Consider the following 25,000-nt stretch of genomic DNA (forward strand, 5'->3'; position numbering starts at 1 on the left):
CTTCCACTGGCCACACCATTGGGGTAAATTCTTATGCTCAGCATCCTTTCTTGCGGATAATTGTAGACTGCATTTGTAAAGATTGCTGTTTCGTTTTCGCGATGTTGAGCAACCTCGGTTATTTTGAAAATATAATAGGTCTCATTCGAAGGTCCCCTTTTCAGAGAAGCTGTCTTTGGAATGGACCTAACAATTGGTTTTCCAGGATTAGTAAAAAGCAGACAAAAATCAATTCTGTAGAGATGGATTTCTGGATGATGACTGGGGTTATGCTCCCAATAGATTTTCTTTTGATTTATCCTGCGGGTAGTGCTCTCCGTAGTTGAGCATGTGGGGCCTGGTGCTTCACATTTTTCCCTTCAGTTTGGAGGAGCACATTTTGGATTTGGAGAGAGAGCGCACCATCTTCAGCGCAGCAAATTTGTTACGATACGATATGCTAACTTTATTTGGAGGGGGAGACGAAATTAATCATTTACAGTTTTCCAACTTGCGGCCCTCTTGCTATTCAACAGAAGGACAGACGACACACACCAGGAAAGCCATGCCCTGCTCTTTGCGAATAGTGCAGGGGTTCTTTTACATCCCACAGGGTTATAAACATTGAAGGGTTTTAAGACGGGGCCTACGTTTTGTCGTCATTATCCGAGAAGTCTAGAGAGTCTAACAATTGCAGATTTTATTCCAAAGGTAACTTAAAGTCCATGTGTCTTGGTCCGGCCGGAATTTTAATCCCGCGACCTCCCGCACAGTAGCCCGATGCTCAATCGGTCGGTGGTTAAACTCGCTCTTGGAATGGCAAATATTCAAACCTAAAGATGCCTCTTTTTTTAAACAAAGACACGCACTAAAATGAAAACGAAAAGCGGTGCATCAGCGTGCAGTCGACGTCATCATTGGATTGATTCCATAATTAAACTGTCGAATAGAAAAAGTGGGATCTTCTTGCGTTATACAATAAACAGGGTAAAACTGAGTGTATCCACTAATAGCTCATGACCATTGAAAAGTTCTGTACAACTTTGCAAACAACATATAAAGCATGTAAGATACTAAAACAGTGAGATCAGTAATATTGCGCAAAAATATGATTTGAACTCATTTATTTCTCCAAGGATTACAACATTTTCGGGAGAAAAATCCCGCGCGAGATGCTCGGAGGTGAATAGCAAAGGATATTCGGATTGGGGTCGCGAAATGCAACCACAGCGCGCCTTCAACGCTCTCCACTGTTTTAGTATATACCAGTTGGTCATAATTCGGGCTTGTCACTTGCCTCCTTATTATCGGATTCCAAATACGTATCTCCTCCGCGGTGCATGTGTGCTCTGTGGCTCTTTCAGTATCCCCAACAGAAGAGACCAAGTTCACTTCCATAACTTGTTGACTATGCAGAGTTGTCTGTCCCCTAAATTTGGAACAAAACAACGGGCAGTTAGCATCAGGCGACTGAATTTTGCTTTAATCAATTCGTCAGGCATATCTTTGAATGAGGAGTGCTTAAAGAAGTTTTCAAATGACTGTCGAGACTAATTACGCGATTGCAATTGCTACGCTTAGTGATTGCATGGTGTAAAAACCTCCCGCGACTTGCACGCGCGATTTTTCCCGCCCTTTCAGCAAGTTTCAGGAAATGATACGAATTTGGATTGGTTCATTGCGCTGTTTGCACCTGCTGTGATTGGTCGAGGTCGTTACTTTGGTGTTTGTTGTACGACACTCAATTGAAAGCCGCTGTAGTTAGTGATAATAGGGAGTTTAAGAAACGACAGCGGCTACGGCAACGACAACGACAAAAAGCAGTAATATTATTGGTTGAAAAAACCAAAATGATCGTGCTGCACGTGTGGCACGCATTTTTGAACATTTCTCTCCCGCACTCGTCAAAATTACTACGTGAAATTACCAAATTTGAGGTTTTAACGACAACGTGGACAAACTACAGTGAATCTTTCGGTCTCGCTCTTTACTTCAAATCTGTCCGTACGAATCCAGTTATAGCACACTTCGCACATATTGTACAATATAAACAAGATTGAATAATCCCGAAATACTTAGAATAGCTCAAACGTATATTTTAAAGTGACGTTTTCGTCCCCGTAGCCGTCGCGGTTTCTTAAAATCCCTAATTACTCTAATGAAAACGAAGTTATTGAAAGCCACAAAACCACTGCCTCCGACCGCGATTCATCAATGCTTGATTTACTTATGCTCAGTGATGCGAATAATGTTGAATAGACAGCTCCACACCTGACCTAGCACATTGTTGAGCATAACAAGAACTCTGAAAATGGAAGGCACCTTGTTCCGAAGCCCATTGAAATACAAGTTTCCTCATAGCCTGTTCGCCTTGTTATCGCCAAAGATGGATCATTAAACGCCAAATTTCCTTTTCAATTAACTATTGCCTTATCTGGAATTGAATTGATACATGCTTTCCCGGTCGTCCTTTTGTAACGTTTTTACCTTAATCTGTTATTACTCAAAAAATATTTCATGGTATTTTTTTGTCACTTCCGAATGTTTTAAAAATTCGCCCCTCAAATTTGAATCAGATAAACTTATGAAGATTATGATGCGTTTATGTATATGAATTTGAAAACTCGCGTTAACGCACAGATTCTGACAATTAAGATTATTCGAATCAAAAATTCATCACTACAGCGCGCCGTAAATTAACCAAATCTTTAATATAATAGAAATGCGATTGCTAAAAGACGAAAAAGTACATGCTAAAACAATGGACGAAACGGATAAAAATCGATCAGAGAATTACAAACGGCTAAATAAACGAAAAGAAGACAGAGCTGATACTTACAAACGCTAATGGCTTTTAAGGAGGGTCGAAATAGTTTCTCCTTTTTTCAAAGAAATAAACATATTCTGTACTTAGATACAGTTAAGGTAATCATATCAAGAGGAAATTTTGCTAGGGTATAGGTACCTATCGTAGATTTCTCACATTATATTTCCCTCCAAGATAACGTTACCATGGCAACGATAAGGTAAAAAATCAACATATGTTGTCTTTTCTGAAGGAACGGGACGGTGAAATTTTCCCATTCAGCGTCACCAGATAATGTTAAAAATACTCTCTAAAATATTTAAAATTCAACATTATCTGTAGGCCAGTTTTTCGAAAAAAATCAGTTTTTTGTGTCTCTAACTTTTTTTTTTCACCTACAGTGAAGCGTACACCTGATTCCCAGTGCCATGGGTTCGAGTACCATTTCAAGCCTGAATGTCTTTTAGGATAATTGTAAGTTTGGTCCATTGCAATGATCTTCCTTTCAAAATATGTTTTTTTTTTATTATTATTATTCGTAGAATCACGGCTCTCGCTCTGCATCACTTATATTACATAGTCTTTCAGTTAATAACAGAGTCATAGTAAAGCAATCATCAAAACCCAAAAGCAGCTTTTTTAAACCGAAAAATGCTGCTTAACAAAAATTGAATAAAACGCAACAATCTTGCCATTGGAAAATATTATTTAGGGATATTTCAAAATGTTACCTTTAATAAGTTGTTTCAATCGTATTTAGGACAGAAAATTTACAGGCGAAAAAAAAAAAAGGAAATTTGCTACAAATGAAAATGAAATATCTGATAAATAAAACTTTGCAAGATTTTTAAAGAAAGAGAGAAATGAGCATTGCCGGTTCAACTGCATTTGCCTCTTTTAAGTTCACGCACGTGTCGTCTTCAAAGCTTTACTGATTCAAATTAACAATATGTATATCTGAATTCACTCCCCTTCTCAGTACAGGGTGTTTCTCTCTGTCTCTCTCTATCCAACAGTTCCTTGACAGTTTCTTAAAACCGTGCCTGAGAGTAGTAACTACAAGATTCACAATTCGTGCACGAAAATGCCCCGAACAATAGAGTATTCTCATCTCTGACGTAATGTACACTATGATTCTGTTACTCGCGCCATCCTATGGAACAAATAAAGGATACTTAATGCAGCTGGATGTCTTAGATAAAATCCAGACATATTACCAAACAAACGAATTAAGCGTCAACAGACTTAAGCATATGTTTGCAAACATCTAATGCCATGATTTTCCAAAGCCACCCCTTTGAATCTTAATAATTTGACCAGATTTTGACATCAGTATGGGTCCAGATAGAATCATAAAAGATATTGCATTTCCTTTCCACATTTTATCAATGGAACATCGGAAAACGCATCCGAGACAAGCATAGGTCCGGAGTTTTCGAAGTCTGCCCCGTATGTCCTGTCGCTTAAGTTCAAAGCCAAAAAGGTTTGTTCACTAACACATAGCTACCGGCACATCAAAAAGAAGAGATTTACCGGAATTTAACAACAATGACATAGATGTTTGTTTCTTAGATACCCCTGAGAAGCTCCCATACGTTATTATTTTGTCTGAAAAATGATTTAATAAAATTTTGGTCGCCTCAATAATCTTCTGTTAAATCATCACTATCTTATCGCAGTTTTTTAATGAGAACAAGCACCCATGAGCACTCTCCATTTTGTGAGCCCTCTGCTTGGTTTAAGAAACAAACTTTGCAAAGGCTGGCTCAAAAAACTGAATTCTTTAGACAAGAGGCGTTTAATAAGTTTCGAAAAGCCGCTTTTCCTGCCAGATGAAGAAACATTGAAATATTTAAAACCTAATATACATACAATTGTTCGGCATGTTATAAAATTTTATTAAAACAAATTTAAATTGTTATTTGGACCAAAAACCGTGAACGACTTAGCAATAAACCAGGATTTATAACTTCAAGGATCTGTGTCTTCCTTTCGATAAAGAAGCGAGGCTGTGTTTATAAAAATGGAAATCCATCAGGCTATAGTAATAGTGGGCCTCATACTTGCAACTGTTCTTGCAAATCACCTGATGGAGGCGAATAAATTAAGTTTTTGTGAGTGGGACTTATTTTTCTCGCTCCCATGCTCTGTTGAGACAATAATTTAATCAGAAATTTATCTCTTAACATTCTGACAGTGTTGTGTCGTCAGTCGCCACCGAAATTAGACCAAGCATGATTTGTAGCCGCATACCTGGACTGTCTCTTAAACAGAAAAATATGTGCGAAGAACACCCCAGACTTATCAATTGCATAAGAGAAGGTTACCAAAAAGGCGCAGATGAATGCAAATTTCAGTTTCGTAAAAATAGATGGAACTGCAGTCTTCTTGGACAGATATCAGCCTTTGATAACAGAGCTATCCGTAAGTGAGATTGAGGTGCTTTCAGGCTGCCTTATGCACTATAGGAGGTATTTTTCTGCAACCGAATTTGGTAGGTGACCATGCCGAAGTGTTGAGAAGTGTTTATCTGTTTGTTTCCTTCTACTGATTAAGGTAAATGATCCCACTTATGTTATGGACTTTTGAAGAGTTTTAAATTAGTACTAGATACTGGCACTTGAGACGAAACGTGTCACTGACGATTTAGGCGTAATTTGACTAGTTTTCGAGATATCGATGGGCCAATATTCGAAATTCCCAAATTCTAAAAATGATGACATGTAAGCGCCATGAGTTTGTTCCCAAGCATCAGTGTCAGGCACACAAACTGGAGCAACTGAGTGCCTCAAGAGAGCGATCCCGCATTTCACCTCGATTGATATAAGCTGCAAGCTACCCTTTTTCTATAGAAAAACAGCTCAGCCTTATCACCTGAATTTACCTTAAAGCAATGTTTCTCAACCAAGTCCTAACATAGATTGTATGTATGTCTTATGGCCAAGGCAAATAGTTGCAACAAAGAATTCTCTCTCGTTGTAAATTCAAGCGATGATAAGGGCCATGCAGAGAGGGTTGATAATTTTTTTGTCTTCTCCGAGTCCACTAATACATGTATATTAAAAAATGTGCAAGAAATTCATACTTCAAGATTTCAATCACGCGTGCGATTAGTGAATAAATTTAGAATGTACATTGTAAAACCTCTTCTCATGAATCATGCCATCCATCGTCGGAATCAGTCGCACGGTTCTTGCGTACTCTGTAAAGCGGCTTAGCTTAAACTCTTCGTTGAGGAGAGGGACATTGTAGTGTATGGTGGCATTGTTTTCATAGCAGATAGAATCGGTAATTTTTAGCTGACTAGAATTATCTTCTGCTAATTTATTTACTCGTCAGTTCATTTATAACTTATTTATATAACAAATTAATTCAATTTTTATCAAATAATTTATAATTGAAGCGGGTAATTAGAAAACAGTAACTAGAAAGCGAAAATGTATAAGAATCATGATTTAACCTGCACCCATTAATGTAAAACGTTAGATCTCAAACTTCCTTTTGGAGTCATGTTATATCTTGACGACTGCAAAACAGCCGACTTTCGCTCTGTGTGTATTTTTACTCCCTCGTTTGACTTACATTCAAATTACTCAAAATAAAGAGTTAATATACTCGGTGTGTTTAGTAAAAAAATTTACACAAAGTTTTGCTCAATGAGCGAAAAACACTTAGTCAGTGAGTAAGAATTTACTCACATGTTTGAGTAAATTCGAGTTACACCTAGTTTACTCAGAATATTGAGTTTCTTAAACTCACTATGTTGAGTAAAAAGTCTAACTCATGTTGTGAGTAATCTAACTCAAGATATTGAGTAAAATGCTTACTCTACTCATAAAGTGAGTCAACTTTACTCATTATCAAAAATGCTTTTTTTTGCTGTGCATCTGCCACTGTGATTCAGCAAAAATCATTTGTCCACAAGTCAAGTTACGAAAATTAACAAATGCGAAAAAGTAAAGTGATAAATCTTGAAGTCTATTGCTATTCGAACCTCGCCGATCGGAATTTACGTCTCAGTGCATGGACAAGACGGATGATCGACAAAATGATCTTCGCGTTTTTGTCGCGTGGTTATGAAAAATCGCAAATTATGCGAATGGGCCACTCGACGTTACGTCACCGAATGGCATGACAAACGTTGGTAAGAAAAATAAATTATTTTCATATGAAAGCATTGAACGGTGAACTCTATCATAGTTCAATGCATCTATATGAATTTTACCAATTTTCGCGTCATTTAGCTCGCTTAGGCTACAAATGTTTCTGAAATTTTCGGACGGAAGATTTCCGAGTTCGAGCATAAAACTTTGCACTGGAAACGAATAATGTTTGAAAAAGAATATGAAGTAAAAAAGTTTGAGAATGAGATACCAGGTACATTGCTATCGCGTTAAATATTCATCACCCGTTTCCCGCGGCCATGTGTTATGCGGCCTTTAAGGATGTTCTTTAAAGAGCTTAAAAAATCCCAATTTTGAATTGTCCGTAAAAAGTATCGAAGTAGAAATGGATAAGAATGGCTGTTCTTGTTTTGTGTTAAGTTTGGAGCCAATTAATTTCAATTTAAGACTTCATCGTTGCTTGGATCTCGCAGCAAATTTTGTACAATTTGTCTGAAACAGACAACCGCACTTAACCGCGTTTTCAAATTTTCGCAGAATTTCTTAAAATTAAAAATCGCTGGAACTTGCAAATATGATTTTTAAAACTAGTTTACTAAAGGATATATTTAGGCAAAATATAAGCGATCCACCAAAATGGCCGTTGACGGCCGAATCTCGATTCTCACAGGCAGCCATTCTTAAAATGTTTCCCTTTGTGCCACGATTAGGATGTCTTGCGCTCTGATTGAGTTTAAAAGTTGAAGAATAAAAATTTGGCCATCCGTAATACCTTAGGTCTGAATTTAGTTCATTGTGAAAGGGCGCACGAAAATGCAAAGTTCCTACCTCGTAAATCTGGCCATACCCTCAATGATCTGCAATTGCTCTTGTATTCCGCATGAAATGCTTAAAACTCTTGTTTACGTTTCTTCGTGAGTCCCAATAAATTGTATATATAACTTCCGGCTGAGAAAGTAAAATGGTAATTTGAAGCTTAACTACCATCTGATTGGCCCAATGAAAAGAGTAAATTGCTAACCGAAGCACTTTCTAAATTTAGCCCATGGCGGAATATGGAACTCAGTCGCGTGCCTCACTTCCAAGGCAAACCCTTCTTGGTTCGCTAATGTATGGGAAATCGCAACCGACAAGAAAAGACTTAGCCAACCGTGTAGGGTCACTGAAGTCGGAGACGTAATATTTTTAAGTTGGCATTTCCTGAAGTATAGCAATTTTGGTAAACCAAGTAATCTAAAAAAGGTTTCTTTGCTAATGTCAAGAACGTTCCATGATATAAGATCTTACTGTCAACTTTTGACCAAGGTATCGGGCGCTGTGGGATACGGAAAACTTTAATGGATAGGCCGAAGAAACACGTGCCAGAATCGTGGCTATCAATTATATCACAACTACTTACAACACATTATCCAAAAGGGTCATTGAGGGTCGCTGAAATGGATTGTTTTGATAACACTGACAACTGAAGGACCGGAAACTAGAGTTAATGTTCTTTCTTACTCGCCTGTTCTGAGAGGAGATCGCGAACACGCTTCCGTTAACCCTTTCACCGCCAGAAATGCAAATTGCTACTTACAGATTTTATTCTGTCTAACGCCAGGAGATTTTACTCTGTCTAACACCAGACGATTTTACTCGTCAATGGGGAAGCCCTCAAGGGTTTCTGTTTTTTCTTTCTTTTTTCTTTTTTTTTTTTTTTTTAATAAATATTCAGCCAAACCATCGGCAGTATAGTAAATTCCGTACATTGTGCGAAAGATGGACAAACTCTTGGTAAGGAGAAGAAATTGAAGAATTGATCGATCCGCTTTATATGCGTTGTTAGTTCTCCTTCGTGGTTTCAGGCTCTAGTGCACTAGTACGACGCAACAATACCAGGGAACTCTTTAAGTCAGGAGCTACTGGTGACAAGTTATACATTTAATCACATATAAATCATTTAATTTGGGCCTTTGTTTACTGCGACAACAATCACGATTTTGAGATCCATTGCTTCCGGAGAAAATTCCTTGCGCTAGGACTATACTTGGAGGACGTTTCGTAAACACACCTTGCGTGACTTTTGTCTGATTGGTTGTTTTAATCACACCAAGAGTCTTCGTCTTGATTAGAACATTAGAGCTTTCTCCCTTGCTTACCGTTACCACACTGAGCCTAATTATGCAAATTAGTAACTGTAAGAGATGATCTCTTTTGACGCCTTTATATGATCGACGTGTGCCTTTGGACACCCTGGAAACTGCCTTTTTAGCACTAATGTCGCCTTAAACTCACCCTGAGAGAAATGCGAAACCACTTCAATACTTTATTTTTTTTTGTCGTGATAAATATGTTGCCAGGGAAGAAGGAACTGCCTTTGTCACGCTTAAGAAAAATGTGCCTCAGATTTAACTTAAGCCTAGGAGGTTAATTAAAAGATCAATAATAATAATAATAATAATAATAATAATAATAATAATAATAATAATGTTTATTTAAATGACCAAGAGCGATGAACACGTTCTCAACGTGTTTCAAAACAAATGCCTCCGGAAGAGTCACAACATACGTGGGCAAGATCACATCACCACTAATGAGTTACTAGCCAGAGCGGAAATTTCACCAGTGAGTCAGGAAGTAAAGAGAAGAAGATGGAAGTTCATTGGCCACATTCTAAGGCAGGACAGAGCGAGTGATACAAGGACGGCGTTAAATTGGGGGGACCAAACACAACGTGGAGAAGGACCGTTGAGAGGGAGATGAAAGAAGGAGGATGGGGTTCGTGGGAAGAGGTGCGGGGCGTTGCGGTAGACAGACAGACATGGAAAGCTTCTGTGGAGGCCCTATGTGCCACCTGGCACGCGGAGGATAGGTAACAGGTAACAGGTTATTTATATAGCGCAAATTCAAAACAAGCGGGTTTAGACTAATGAAAGAGGCTTGTTTAAACTGAAGGTGTGTATTTAGTGCTCCTTGATTATTATTGGCAATACTGATTTTCCTGATGTCCGCCCTTTTTGTAGTAATTTGCAAAGTTGATCGCTGACCTTGTTCAAATGTTCCATTTTTACAAAGTTATCCCAAAAAAATGAAACAGGAAAGAACGAGTTCTTTTGCAAAAAGGAATGCTGTAATTTATTAGCACTGAGAGGATGATATTTTAGCGTCAGTTAACAACTATTCGCGGAAGTGGAGGTGGCTAGTTGTGGATATTTTTCGAGCCGCGAATGAGGATCGTTGTAAAATTTATTGGAAACATCCAAAAGTACACCAAAACAACACGCACATGCGCGGTTGACTGCTAGTTCACCGTCAGTGTGAAGGTCGTAGCGCTTACAGTCAGAGATCCACAGAGGAATCAGCAGTTATAGAAAATGTTTTTATTCACATGTGACTAAATTGTGCTTATTTTTTTGCATCAACTTCCTGTTTAGCCAGGGCTTAAGCAATGGATTAAAGGCAGCTAAGCCCCTGTTCCTGATACTCAAAACCAGAATAAACCGCAACAACTTAGAATCCCTTATGTGGAAACTGCTCAGTGCTCCTCTCCTCCAAACGTGTCATGACTCAATGATATTACATGATGATGCAATTTACCATTGAGTTCCATTGTAGAGACTCCATCACACAACTTGTACCCCTCCAATTGCCTTAGTAAGTTAGATACAGTAATTTTTCGAACTGTTCTACAATAATACAGGTACAAAGGATGATCTTCAGGTAACTAGGAACGCCAAAACTCTCACAGTAAAGCCACGACTCTCATCCATAACAATTTCAAGATATGGCAGCACGTACGGATCCACCATTTTCTTAAGCAGAATTCTGTCGTCAAAGATCTTCAGGCTCCAATCACCAAGGCTTTTTCGGCTTTTAACTCCCGAACAGAGCTCTGAAAATCCTTTGTAGCAGCTGTGTGGTAAATTCGCCTCCTTACATTTTACAACCGAACGTTCGGGACGTGGTGAAGGCTTGCTTGTTTCATGGCTTTTCCTAGGCATATTCATAATAGGCAAAGCTGCAAATTTGGGCTTCTTTTTGGTCCTTTTTGCAGAGTGATCTATCAAAGAAAGTATAAAATTGTCAAACTTTCAGAACCAAAACCATATCCACTCTCAGACCGAACTTCAAACAACAACAACACTGACCGGTGAAAACTATCTCAAAGAAAATTTAACGAGACAATATAGACACGTACTTACATGTTTCGATATCTTCAGGCGCAAGTTTTTTCTCACAGGTATATATTCTATCGCTTTTCAACTGTTCCCTGAAGCTCTGATCCATTTTTCTTGTGTTTTTTATCTCACCAAACCATTCGTCTCGCCATTTTCTATTAGCTTCATCTTTTGCCACAGGCACCTTTCAAATACCAATTTCCTTGGTTCTTCGGCACGAACCACAGCCAAATACTGCGCAATTAGCCCCTGGCATAACTTTTATATTTCTAACAAATATCGCACCACAAGAAACTACTCGACCGAAGCCGTTTGAATGTGTGCACTGTCGAGATCACGTGACTAGACAAAAATCAAAACAAAGACATTGGTCTTTGAAGATTGCCGACTTTCATAACCAGTCCCTCTACTAACTATGGACAAACTAACGATTTGCATTTTACGGAGACCTGTATGAGCTTTTACACTCGCGGCTAATATGTACGTGGAACGAAATAGATTGATATTCTGTAGTAGAACAGATAGCAGACAAGCGGATACAAGCAATCGGTCGTTGTTATATCGGACCTTCAAGAATGACCGCCTTTAAGGAGTTTATCTTAGTGCCGAACAGGTGATGTCGTGTAAGATTCTCGGTTTGGCGATCGTTGTTAATGCGCGTTCGTCGATCTCGTTAAAGTGCCCCAGTGATAAGAAAAAAAAAAGCATTTTCTTTTTTTTCTTTAGATTTTGAAAGTGTGCTTGCTTAACACCTGACTGACAAAATTTTGAGCTTTGATTTTTATGCAAAGGCCGTCTACTTTCAGAGTAGGTTTTGGATTTCACGGTCCGCCATTACTCACGTTCAAAACTGACCAATTGAACGTCAGAGCATTGGATCCAGGGAAAATTGACATCAAAGGCTCAATAGCCTAAAATTTCAGCGTGTGAATGCACCTTATTATATATGCAAACGTTAACGCGAGTTTTTTAAAGTCTGAAAGCCCAAAACTCCCGTTCTGCATATTAATTCTGCGGCGTACACACGCATTGCATTCTTAAACTACTGAGACTTTCACGTCAAGGCTTGAAACATTGGTCGCTTAGTGCTCAGTTAACATAGTTTTGAAATCCAAACTGAGAAAAATAAGAATTTATGTTTTTGGTCACAGGGGCACTTTAAAAGGTAGGAGTCACAGTAGCAATTACTACTTAGCTCCGGGGTTTTCTTGTTAGCAGAGCATCACCCGAAATCAACAGAATATAAATATTTCTTCTCAATCTCATAAAAAGAGAATACTCCCCTTGCCATTAAGTATTATGACCACGAAGATTCAGAGGAACTGTAAACTAGAAAAGACACTTGTGGTCATCGAACGGAAACTGCTCAAGCGGTAAAGAAAATGGATTTTCAAAACCAGATATTTCATATAAAAATATTTGCATTGGGTCAAAAGGAGTTGACAGGACGTCTAAACGGGTATCCTGCCATCGTCCTTTTGTCAACGGGGCGAAAAACAATTGTCTTCACACGAAGGCCATAGACACGGTAATATAAAAGAAGGTCACTAAACAGAGGAATCTCCGCGTACTGCAAGTAACCTATCCGGATTGCTTGATTATTTCTTTTATGGGATTAAGTACAACGTTCGCTTGGACCAGTCGAGCTTCATCTATATTTCTGTCGGATGTGGCCGAAAATCGAGTGTCAGTAACGCACACAGCCACTACTTGCACTTGACTGACACAACACAACTAACATGCTCACTGTTCAAGAAAAAAGTACGCAGTCCGACAGAAAACTTTACGTCAAAGTGCATATTTAAAAGATGGGATCCAGAGAAGTGGACCATTTGTAAAATCTATAGGCCTGTGTTTAACTGAAGTGTGTACCACGAGAATAAAACCTCCTGCCTGTAATTTCTGGCCATGTTTTCCCTACGGATGATTCTTCAAATGCTCTTAATTTTAAGAATCGGTTGAACGTCTTGATTTTCTGTTTGAACATAGTTCAAATCTTGCGATAGAATTTTGAGCTCTGAGAGGTCCCACAACTCAGCTATAGCGCGACACGTCGCGCTCCTTGCTCTACTAGACTCTAGTCAGCTCAAGGGTATTGGTTGGGCTTCCTTTATATACCCCTTTAATTATATGAAAGAAATTACAACGCGTTAACGAATTATATTATAGTTATTTTCTGTAATATTCGTGCTCTATTGTTTTAATTGTTTAAATTGCCCATTCGCGGTTTGCCTAAGCCGATGTTTAGTGGTGCATTGCAAATTTCCGTGTAATGCCAAGTGCAAATAGAAGTCGTTGTTCAATTAAAAATTGTTAACGAATTCAGTGTATTCAAGTTATTTACGTGTTTTATTGTTTCAATTGTTTAAATTGTATATTTGCGGTAAGTCGCTGTTACACAGAAACAACTCCCGCATAACCGCAATCGGTCGATACGGATCGGAGGCGTTAAACCTCATGTGAAAGATAAAAATGATATGTTCACTGCGGGCGGTGAAGATATGTTTTTTTAGTAAAAGAAGAAATCCTGGTATTTCATCAATATCTATATAATAATATGCTTTTAAATCGTCTGTGTTGTATCCGGTGTGTAAAGGTAGTTTTAAGGCCTCCGTCTCGACCGATCCACCAATTGCGTTTATGCGGGAGTTGTTTGTGCGTAACAGCGACTTTAATCAAACCGCAAATATTCAATTTAAACAATTAAAACAATAAAGCGCGAAAATAACTAGAATGTACTGACAAAAGCCTAGTCACTACTAACTCGTGACTCATAATATCAGCCATGATCGTTGATTGTTTGTTGAGTGTTGATGGTCGAGCACAGGTAGGAGTCGCTTTCCCGCTTTCACCGTAGCAGTTTCTTGATTTGGGGTTTTCTTGTCAGCTGAGCAAGTTATTTATTTATTTATTTATTTATTCAGTTGTTTATTTATTTAGAGGGAGTTACTTTGGCCAATCAAAAAGGACTGAGACAATCCGGCGAATCAATAAAAACTCGAAGTAATTACACGTAGCCGACACAAAGCGCGGGGAAATGTGCACGCGTGAGCCACGATTGGTTTTGGTTTCACTTCTAGTTGGTTGAAAAAATGGCGCGAGAACTTTGAACCAATCACTGAGTGAAGTAATCATAAACCAAACTAATTATTTAATTACTTTCGACACTCAATTGAAAACCGCTCTATTTATATATTTTTATTATTTATCAGCTGTACTACCTCCAAAGTGTAGTTAAATCGATTTGTTGAGAAAAATCCGGTCGTTGGTAAAAATTACACCAATACTTCAAAATATGTTTCCCAATTCCATCACAAGAGTATATTTCCTGCGCCATTACTATGATCAAGATAAATAAATCAGAGGAACCGTAAAATAGAAAAGACACGTGGTCATGGAATGGAAACTGCTCAAGCGGTGAAGAAAAAAGAAAAAACTCGGAGATATCGAATGAAATTTGCATCAGGTCCAAAGTTGTTGACAGGACATCGAAACAGGAAAACTGCGATCGGCCTTTACTCTAGGGAGTGAATCAAAACAATGTCGTTTTTCTCCACGACGATCATGAAAGCAGACATATGTGAAAAGAAAGCGCCTCAGTGATCTTTGGTTACTCGTCGGGGGAATCCCCTTACTGTTAATAACTTATCTAATTGGTCGATTTATTTTGGAGGCTCTAATTGCAAAACAATCCCAAGAATGCCACTCATTTACACCAGTGTTATGTCAAATTACCTAATTGTTTCTCAGTTAACTTCGAACAGCGGTTGTTTTCCCAACATAACTCTTCCTTTCTCACTCTGTTCCAAAAAAATTAGAAACGTTCGGCCTCAGCTCCAAAAGTAGACGTGAAAAGAGAAAAGAAAAGAAAAAAGTGAAGAGAGTGTATAACGTTGTCTGAGTTCTCGTGATTTTAGTAGAATTAATTTACACTTCACAAAAGGGCGTTTGATGGATGCGGTGGAGCAATGATCCGTCAGATCGGAGAAAACTATAGATTATACGGGGATTTTGGAGAGTGGTTTTAGCAATAGAACTCGAACCTGGTTAAAAGAGCCGCTGTGTTAATATTGAATTCATCGCCGGTGCACTAATGTGAAGTACAAGAAACAAGAAAGGAAAACTAGATGCGCTTCATGGGATTATAAAAGGAAGATTCAGTAACGCTCGTTTGGATCGATCTAGCTTCGTCTATCCTGTCGTAGATGGCTGAAGAACTATAATGCAAGTAGTAAACCGAAATCTCTCCGCTGCGGTAAAACTACTGGTTGTAATCGATGTCTTTTGCAGTTGACATAGACATAGACATAGACATAGTTTAGGACTTAGGAGTCGTAATTCCGTTACTGGAACCCTCTCGTGATAAAAAGCAAAATCGAACAAAAAATACAAGAGAATATAAGTTAAAAGGAATAACTGTATTGTGTACAATAGTAGAAATAATTGTATACATATCTACAAATTACGAATGACGTAAGGAGCATACAAATTTAAAAAGATATAAATACAACACTGAATACTCTAAGTAATTAAAATCTATTCATATATTCGTGAGTCATAATGAACAGAAAGGACAGAAGTCATCGAGAGAAAGGTTTAATTTAGATAATTGTTTTTTGAGAGAGAATAAAATCTTCTACCTGTAATTTCTGGCCATATTCTCCCTACGAATGATTCTTCAAATGCTCTTAATTTTAACAATCGGTTGAACGTCTTGATTTTCTGTTTGAACATAGTTCAAATCTTGCGATAGAATTTTCATCTCTGAGGGGCGCGACACGTTGCGCACCTTGGCTACTCGACACTAGTCACCGCAAGGGTATTGCTTGGGCTTCTTTTATATATCCCTTTGATTATATGAAAGAAGAAGTTACAAGACGATAACGAATTATATTCTAGTTATTTTCTGTAACATTCGTGGGTTGTTGTTTTAATTGTTTAAATTGCCCGTTTGCGGTTTGACTAAGCTGCTGTTTAGTGGTCCAGTGCAAATATATGTAATGCCGAGTACAAACAGAGGTTGTTGTTAAATTAAAAATCGTTAACGAATCCAGTATATTCTAGTTGTTTCCGTGCTTTATTGTTTTAATTGTTTAAATTGCATATTTGCGGTTTGATTACGTCGCCGTTACACACAAACAACTCCCGCATAACCGCAATCGGTCGATACGGATCGGAGGCCTTAAACCTCATGTGAAAGATAAAAATGACGTGTTAATAACTTATCTAATTGGTTGATTACTTTGGAGTCTCTAACTGCAAAACAATCCCAAAAATGCCCATCATTCACACGAGTGTTACGTCTTTTTCCCAAATTGTTTCGCATTTAACTTCGATTCGAACAGCGGTTGTTTTCCCAACATAACTCTTCCTTTCTCACTCTGTTCCAAAAATATTTAGAAACGTTCGGCCTCAGAGAAAAGAAAAGGGAAAAGTGAAGAGAGTGTATTACGTTGTATGAGTTCTCGTGATTTTAGCAGAATTAATTTACTGTTCACAAAAGGGCGTTTGATGGATGCGGTGGAGCAATGATCCGTCAGATCGGAGAAAACTATAGATTATACGGGGATTTTGGAGAGTGGTTTTAGCAATAGAACCTGGTTAAAAGAGCCGCTGTGTTAATATTGAATTCATCGCCGGTGCACTAATGTGAAGTACAAGAAACAAGAAAGGAAAACTAGATGCGCTTCATGGGATTATAAAAGGAAGATTCAGTAACGCTCGTTTGCACCGATCCAGCGTCGTCTATCCTGTCGTAGATGGCTGAAGAACTATAATGCAAGTAGCAAACATAAATCTCTCCGCTGCGGTAAAACTACTGGATGTAATCGATGTCTTTTGCAGAGATAGACATAGACATAGTTTAGGACTTAGGAGTCGTAATTCCGTTACTGGAACGCTCTCGTGAAAAAGACAAAATCGAAAAAAAAAAAAAATACAAGGGAATATTAGTTAAAAGGAATAACTGTATGTGTACAATAGTAGAAATAATAATTTTATACATATTTACAAATTACGATTGACGTAAGGAGCATACAAATGTAAAAATATATAAATACAACAGTGAATACGCTAAGGGTGCGTTCGATTGACCGTATTCCGGAATAAGAATGCGTGGAATATAAGGTAGAAATCCTTGGTTTTTACGGTGATTCACATAAAAATTGTCAAACATCCACTAAAATGCTATTTTAAACATATGTTTGCTGTCCTTGCTGCTTCGAAGCGCGCCAAACATACCGTTTTAATCATCACTCCTCGTATTCTTATTCCGGAATAGGGTCAATCGAACGCGCCCTAAGTAATTAAAATCTATTCATATATTCGTGAGTCATAATGAACAGAAAGGACAGAAGTCATCGAGAGAAAGGTTTAATTTAGATAATTGTTTTTTGAAAGTCTCGAGATCCTCAACTTAATGAACTTTTGCTGGCAAATTCTTTCAGGTGCGACTTATAAAATAATTGAAAGAATTACTTTTACAAATTAAAGCAGAAAATGCGAAATCACTGGCTAAAGCTTGAAACGTCAGCTTTCGATTTCCTCAGTTAAGGTAGTCAATTAACCATATCAACTCAGTTGATTAATTAAACCCATTTCTGTGTTTCACTTCCCCACCGAAGCAGCAACACAGCTTCTTTATAAACTAAACTGCTTTACCCATTTTTACAAATTAAAGCATCGAGGAATCTTCCTAATTTTCCTCTTGATTCATTAAAATATCCGAACAGAAGTTTCCAATAATAAGCGAATTGTGATGATATTTGAAAGAACAGTTGGCAAGTAGCTGGTGGTATTAGGCAGTTAAGATCTACGACGCGACGGCAACGAAAACGTCACAAATTTTGCATATTTAATGAGCAAAAACGATAGCTTTGCACGCTCTGCACGTGCATTTTTCATTTTTGTACATTTTTTTCACGTTTTTGGCAAATCTGCGACGTGAAATGACCAATTCTCAAGTTTTACGGAGAACATGAACACAAGGCAGCGAATATGGATTCTGTCGTAGCTTCAATACCGCACCGTCCTAATTTAGTTCCTGGGAAGTTGCGCAAACCGACGTAATGACGAAGCGATTAAAATGTCTGAACTTGCAGCTTTAAATGACGTTTTTGTTACCGTCGCGTCGTAGCTCTTTTAACTCCGTATTGTTGGCGTGAGAGGAAGAAGCCGCGCGGGGAATAGGGAAGGGCGCTGTGAGGGCGCCCCTTCCTATTCTCCAAGCGGCTTCGCCGCTCGTTAACTTGACTCTTGCGCCAACAATACCACCAGCTCAGGCTACAAATCTAACTGCCTTGTGATTTATGAGTTGTGAGGTGCGATCTAAGCGCGTCATAGCAGTAAGTGATGTCGTATCAATAATTTACGCGCCATAAACAGCTGCTACCGATGCGTCAAAAAAAAAAACTACTCACCACCTCATTTCCTCGGAACGACTGACACAAAACAATTAACAATGCACACGTCCTGAACGTCCTGATTGCTTTTTTTGAAGACAGTTCAAATCTGACCATAGATTTTCCAGCTCTGACGGGCTTCACAGTAGGGCCGGAGATACTCGTGCTCCTCGCTCTGCTCGAATCTAGTACTCAAAGATATGGGCTGCGCTCCGTTTTATATACACCTTTGAGAAGACAAATGCGAGTTCGGGATTAAATTTGTTTGACTGCGATTATCCTAGAGCGCAATACAGGGTGAATATACGCCCACTGTGGAACAATTCCTTTGAAGATTGACGTCATACAAATTAGTTTTACTCGACGTTTGCTAGCTGTGAAGTGACCACTTCTGGCCACTTGGATATGTAAACCACAACCACAACCACAGATATGTAAACCAACAATATGTCATCCTCTGAGTTAACCTTATCCCGTGTCTTTTTATTTTTAGAAGCTCCTGTGCATGTATACACGGACCGTTCGCACTGGATCCTTGCGCACGAGGCAAATTTCTGTGTATTTTTCGAAAAAAATCTGTCATCCGAGTTTTACCACACACCGGTATTTCATGCAAACTGCACCCAAAGAAGAAGAGGATGGAAAAGCCAGCATTTGAAATTTAAAAAAATAAGAAATGGCCAGTTTTCAATTGCCAAAATAATCAACATGAAAGATTAAGCAAAAAGTTCTTTCAAATTTGATGTTTTCTGCCTGTCAGTCATAAGTTTGCACTCGGTTACAAAAATTGGCCATGATATCCGAAAAAGATTGATCTATCTTTAGGTTTATTTGTACTCGAAACGTTTATTATATGAAACAGCGTAAATGAAAATTTAAGTACCCTGCCTGTACGTAAGACAGATGATGGACAAATTCACTTCGGTTTGTTTGTGCAGCGAACGTATCGCGATAGCGGCGGTATTTCTCAGGTTATGATTGCAATACAGTCACGTAAACAGTGCAACGCACACGTGCGTTTGTGCGACCCGATAACTATACGCTCGCACATATTACATCGTGAGTAACAATGCAAAAATGTCCTTTGATCAAACTACCAAAAAGGACATCCAAAGCGCAAAAAGAACGGGCATGAACAAAAAAAAAGATTTTATTCATTCGCTGAAAATCTCAGTATCTGTATAACGCCCCTTCCAGCTACGGACGCAAAATTGTAGGCCAACAACTTCCAACATTGTTGGGTGTTACATGTTGCGTCCGTTTGTACACCGTGTTACATGTTGTTCCGTGTTTTGGGAGTTTTTGCAAGAAGTTTGAATTTGGTCAAACGCGTATCCTTCAACCCCTTCCTTGTCATCCGCTAAGTTGACTACGGTCGTGCATCATGAACTTGATCCTTAGTTGCCGGGGTTTCAAGTGGAGTTAGAGGCTCCCCTACCTTGACATCTCGAAAGAAAATTTCCCGGTAGGTCCACTCCCTAACCACGTAAATCACCTCTTCGATGGCTGTGTTGCTATTCAACACTTTTTTTTTTTTAATGAAAGAAGGGAATATTGAACCGATGTTGTATGGAACTATTAATCAGTTCTAATTTTCAGCATTTTCTTCACTTTAACGCTCTCGACATTTGGTTCAACACTAAACAATTCTGTGCTCAGTTTCCATGCCTTTTAAGGACGGTGGCTACTAATTCAAAGGTATTTTTGCCCCGGTTTATGATTATGAAGAAAATATAGATCTTAACAAGTGTTATTGAAATCCAAAAAGAAAATTGGGGGTAACCACGCATTTTTCACAGATAATTGATGAACTTGAATAGCATTTGTAAAAAGCTTTAAAATACAAAGTAATGTATGGCGTTCTTTCTCAAATTAAAGCTTAATTATCTCTCAAAAATGCATGGTTACTCCTAAGTTTCTCTTTGGATACCAACAATACTTACTAAGATTTACTTTCTCCGGATAGTTTTGAACCTCTCAAAAATATCCCTGCATTGGTAAGCATCAAGGAAACCGAGATGCGCACAACCTATGCGCAATAACAAGAGTAGGCACCGTCTTTAATAAAAGCGAGTCTCGAGTTGACCTTACTCTGATACAAAACTCACTGCTTTTATTATGTAAAGCATGTTGTATTGCTAACGAGTTGCTATTTACATAAGAAAAGCAGTGAGGTTTGTATCAAAGCGAGCTCAACTCCAGCCTCGCTTTATTAAAAGACCTGGAAACTGAGCACAGAACTGTAAAATGGCCTATTAGACAATGTCAAAAATACCATAATACTCTTTTTTTGTCCTTCCAAAATTTTGCACAAGCACTGTTTTCCGTTTCTCTTGGGACCATTACAAGTCCCAGGAGAAAATAAAAGCAATGGTTATGCAAAAGTTTGGAAGGACAAACAAAGAGTATTATGGTATTTTTTGTATTGGTTAATGTTGAATGTGGGCATTTTGGGAAACCCGAGGGTGAAAGTTTGTAGAGCCACGCACGAAAAGGGCTTTTCAACAGATGTACTCCGCACAGTGAATCACTAGATTGTTTCAATAAAGTTACGCGTTAAGCATATCATTTGCAAAAGTGCGCACAAATGTGCTCAAACAACGCAAAAGGACTAATGTTATAAAAGATAAAATCTTTACTGAAAAAATACCAGAAAATTTGTAATCCTTATCAAAATTTCACCGGCCAACTAAATGACCAAAAACTAAAACTATGTTTAAAAAATCGTTCTTTCTGGGCAAAATATCAAAAAGGCCCAAGTTAAATACTATCCTACAAATCTACACTTTAACAATGTGTTAAACAAGTATACTAAGATGGTCATATCACTTAAGTAGTTTTACCTATCGGTAGTTTCTCTATTAAATTAACCAAATGGAATGGTCCAATATGAACTTAAAAAGGAACGCGCTCTCTAGCAAATTTCACTTTTGTAACTAAATCGAGGATGAGCCATTCACTACACGCTATGTAAACACCCCAGAAATGTATTAATCAATTGCCGCTTTTTCACGTTTCATCTCCGCCATGTCGGTGGACGAAAACTAAAGATAGTCCACCAGCAATTGTATATGACGTCATTGTTTGCCTTTGGGACTAGTTGCAAGTAATGCATTCTTACATTTTAATCATTAATTTTTAAACAGTTCAAATATCATATTTTCACAGACATTTGCATCGTCTTAGGCACAACCTGAAAATTCTATTTTCAAGAACATTTTGTCGTCTTTCACAACTGGAGGACCAAAAAACTTCTCGATTGGAGCGAACTTTTCAAAGCCATACCCGGTGCAGGAAATTGCATTTCCAGGCTTTTGGAAGGCTGACAGATGTGGCATCGCTTTTATGACTCGACTGATTTCGTCGTGACCTCCGGGACAACTCTGATCTAGGACGCTAATGGTGATTGTACCAGAAAATGGCCAGACTAGGAAACTGTCGAACTCTCCTTGTATCATATGAACGAAAAGTGCCACGTGGGTGCCTCTTCCACTGCCCACGCCCTTGGGGTAAATTCTTATGCCCACCATCCTTCCTTGCGGATAATTGTACACTGCATCAACAAAGAGTGGTGTTTCGTTTTCCATATGTTGAGAAATCTCGGTTAATGTGAAAGTAAAATTGGTGGCATTTGGAGATCCCCATTTCAGATAAGCTGTATGTGGAATGGACCTATCAATAAGTTTTCCATGATTAGTAAAAAGCACACCCAAAACAATTCGGTTAAGATGCATTTCTCGATGATGCCTTGGGGGGGAATAGGGTTTATTCTCCCAATAGATTTAGCTGCCTAGCGGTTTTAGTGAAAGCGTAGACTTGTCTGGGTGTGTCACGTCTCACGACCTCACAAACCTGGCCCAGTTGTTCAAAAGGTAGATAACTCCTATGCACCGGATAAATCACTATCCATGCATTGAATAGGGCAATTGGTTTCGGTATGCCTTATTCACTGAATAGTGATTTATCTGGCGGATTGCACTATCCATCGTTTGATAAACTTGGGCCCGGTGTTTAACGATTGTCTTTTCCTTCAGATTGGAGTAACACAAGTTGGGTTTGGAGAGAGCTCGCGTCATCTTCAGCGCAGCAAATACGATACGATATGCTAACTTTATTTAGAGAGGAAGAGACAACTTGCGGCCCTTTACCTATACCACAAAAGACAGACCACAATAGCGGGAAATACATGCAAATAGAGTAGGTTAGTTCTTTTGCGTCCCTCAGGCTTATGAACATTCAAGGCCTGCCATATGGGGCCTACGGTTTACCGTTCTTATCAGAGGAGATTAGAGAGTCTTATCCTTTGCATGTCATTACAAAGGCTGGACTTTCTCGTCAGTTATTTAAATTTCATGGGTGTAGGCCCGGCCGGAGTTTTGATCCCTCGTAAAGAGGTGCATAGCGTGCAGTATTTATGTTCCCTCCAAATGCGGTAGACGCCACCTTAATATTGACTCCCAAATTAAACTGTCGAATAGAAAAATGGGATCGCATTCCATGATATAATATGAGGGGGGGAGGGGGGGGGGGGGCTAACTGGCCCGTTGCCTGGCCCTTTGTAGATGGCTATCACATGGTACAAAAACCCGACGCCATACTGAAAAACAACTTGCGCACTGGGACATCTCAAACGAAGAAAATTATGATTTAAGTTAAGTTGCTTTTTGTTAGTTGCCCCAGTCCGCAATTTGCTTTCTGGTATCGCGGTTTTTGTGCCATGTGATCGCCAGCTGTAAAGGGCCCATTGTGTCAATTCTCTAATAGATCATTACCATTGAGAAGGCCTATATAACTTTTCATACTTTTACAAACCTAAATATACCACGCAGATCAATGTAGACAGCATGTGATAATAAATAACTATTCACCGAAATGGAAGTCGCTATAGCGGTGAATATTCAAACCCAGCCTTTGAGCGGTCACCGACACTGGGGTGAATGCATATTTGTTTAAGTTAGGTGCTCATCAAGTGGAGCCTTTATCTCCCATACTCGGCCTAGGAGTCAACCCTTTCCCAAATACATTTATTTATAGAAAGCCTCTCTTTCAGCACGTCCATCGTTGTAAAAGCCAATCAAAACAGAGCTTAGCTATCTCAGCGTCAATGGAAATGTGATACTTTTCGCGAGAAAAACCTGTTCCTAAAAATAAATTTACTCGGGAAAGGGTTGACTCAAGGAATTAGTAGAGATAGAGGCTCTCCTTGAAGAACTCCTGTTCTAGTGTATACTAAAACAATGAGATAGTATTGCAGAAAAATATGATTTTAACTCATTTATTTCTGCAACGATTACAATATTCCTGGTTGCAAATCCCGGGCGAGTTGATCGGAGATGAATAGCAAAGGATGTTTGAAGTTTGAGTAGAAAATCAAAGTACGCCTGCAGCACTATCCACTGTTTTAGTATATAACAGTTGGTCATAATTCGGGCTTGTCACTTGCCTCCTTATTATGGGATTCCAAATACTTATCTCCCCCGCGGTGCATGTATGCTCTGTGGCTTTTTCAGTATCCCCAACACAAGAGACTAAATTCACTTCCATAACTTGCTGATCGTGCAGAGTTGTCGGCCTCCTGAATTTGGAACAAAACAACGGGCAGTTAACATCAGACGACTAAATTTTGCTTTAATTATTCATATCTTTGAATGAGGAGTGGTTAAGGTGGGTGGCACTTAACTCCAGAAAGACAATGGTTGCTAAGGAAGCTTCTTAGTTAAGAGCCCTACAAAAAGGTTGCATAGATGGTTCTTTGAAGTAACGTTTTCAATGGAAATCTGGAAATCACTTCAATCAGAAGGCGTATGCCCAACTAGTCCCAGTCCTCTACGGTACGTTTCAGTGAAACACACGCTACACGCAAAAAACTCTCAGGAAAGGAAGAAAGGAAGAGGGGGTTTTTTCACTGGATGGGAACCGTCCCATTATTTTTCGTGAACTGTAGCATATAATTTCTATTTGGACAAAAAAATGGAACTGATACTTTGAAAAGCGTATCAGAGGAGGACCTTATGACTTCATAATTTCTTTTGGAAGTAACTGTTTTTAAAATCCATGCTACAGATTTTGTTTTAGACTGTTCTCGTACCGCTGGGTTAAAAAGTTGTGAAAAGCAGTTAACTCCCTGAGTTTTTTAGGCACGTTCTGTTTTGGTCACGTGATTTACCAAATACAGCTCCACACCTTCACCAGCGCATTGTTGAAGATAAGAACTCTGAAATTGGAAAGCACCTTTTCGCTGCCTTTTCAAAGCCCACAGAAATAAGTAATAAGTCTCGTTATAGCCTGTTCGCAGGCGGTAGATGTTGTTATGGCAAAAGATGGATCATTAGACGCCATATTTTCTTGTCAATTAACTGTTGTTCTATCTAGAATTAATACACTCGTACCCGGAATCTGTTATTTGATGACGACAATAGGGCCGTTTATACCAGTGAAAATAAACCGCGGCTTACTCTGGCCGCGGCTTACATAAGATGCAAACACCCCGTATAAATGGTACAAAATCTACGTTCACGGTTTTTTCAAGCCGCG

The 25,000-nt window shown here is 38.8% G+C and overlaps 1 long non-coding RNA gene and 1 pseudogene across 1 annotated transcript in view; both read right to left on the reverse strand.

The window, feature by feature from the left end:
* Positions 1-25,000, reverse strand: part of LOC138057062 (uncharacterized) — a 553,865-nt gene that overhangs the window by 149,304 nt on the left and 379,561 nt on the right. The gene's annotated exons all lie outside the window — the stretch shown is intronic.
* Positions 10,424-11,322, reverse strand: LOC138057623 (uncharacterized; annotated as a pseudogene).

This window comes from Montipora capricornis, chromosome 7 (assembly GCF_036669925.1).
Source record: "Montipora capricornis isolate CH-2021 chromosome 7, ASM3666992v2, whole genome shotgun sequence".
Taxonomy (NCBI): domain Eukaryota; kingdom Metazoa; phylum Cnidaria; class Anthozoa; order Scleractinia; family Acroporidae; genus Montipora; species Montipora capricornis.